Here is a 985-nt window from a genome sequence, read left to right on the forward strand (position 1 = left end):
GATCACTTTACTTTAAGAACCTAAGTCAAAGACAGAACATACAATTATAACCATAATTCTAAAATGATTCAGAGGGCTGATTAAAAAGGTATAGAAAGAACCCTTGATTTTCTTAGAATCAAAGTCACCTACTATTAAGAATAACTCAATATCATTCTGTAACATTTATTTAAATGTCACCTGCTCAGAAAGACTTTTGCCAGTTATACTGCATATAACTCTATGGCACCTGCATCCCAGATGCTTCTTCTCTCCCTTCCCACATCATTTTCCCCCAGCCCTTCTGTCTAACATATTATATATTTTATTGTACTATGTGTCCTCCCCCAACTAGAATATAAGGTTGGTAAGGGCGGGGACTTTTTTTGTCCATTTTGTTCACTACTGGATGCCCACAACTGAGAAGGGTCAGTCCCTGGCCCACAGTAGGTGTTCCATATATATTTGTAGGGAGGAAAGAAGGGAGATTATATACAAGAAGAAAAAAACATTAGTTGGCATAACATCTTAGGATAAATGATGTTGAAATACTATTTGAAGAATGAGCAAATATTTATTTATAGCAAGAAGAGATGAACGCAGCTCTTGAATGGTTTCTGGCTCCCACAGGGAAAAACAGCATTTTACAGTGTACTAGAATACTACCTGACTTGAGTAAGAGGTAATATTTCTATCATAGTCCTACAGTTCCACTAGCTATCATCTTAAGGAGAGAACAACTCCAGAAGTTTCAAGCTGAGAATTTCAAATCAAAGAAATGCTACATTGAAAAATTATAGGGGTTTCCCAGGTAATACACAACAAAGTCAAACATGGTTTTCAGTAGAACAATGATAAAGGCAAGTTTTCCCAGAAATCATTTACTTCTATATGAGAATCTGGTATATGATAAAGATAGCTATAAATTAGAGAGAAAATAACTGTTTTTAAAAAAGAAAGCAGGCATAAGGCCATTTTACCATATGAGAAAATATATTTCAGCAGG

The 985-nt window shown here is 35.0% G+C and overlaps 1 protein-coding gene across 1 annotated transcript in view; it reads right to left on the bottom strand.

Annotated features, from left to right (window-relative positions):
* The window catches only part of OVCH1 (ovochymase 1), an 85,782-nt gene that overhangs the window by 32,880 nt on the left and 51,917 nt on the right, over positions 1 to 985 (bottom strand).

Source organism: Lipotes vexillifer, unplaced genomic scaffold (genome assembly GCF_000442215.2).
Source record: "Lipotes vexillifer unplaced genomic scaffold, Lipotes_vexillifer_v1.1 scaffold477, whole genome shotgun sequence".
NCBI classification, from domain to species: Eukaryota; Metazoa; Chordata; class Mammalia; order Artiodactyla; family Lipotidae; genus Lipotes; species Lipotes vexillifer.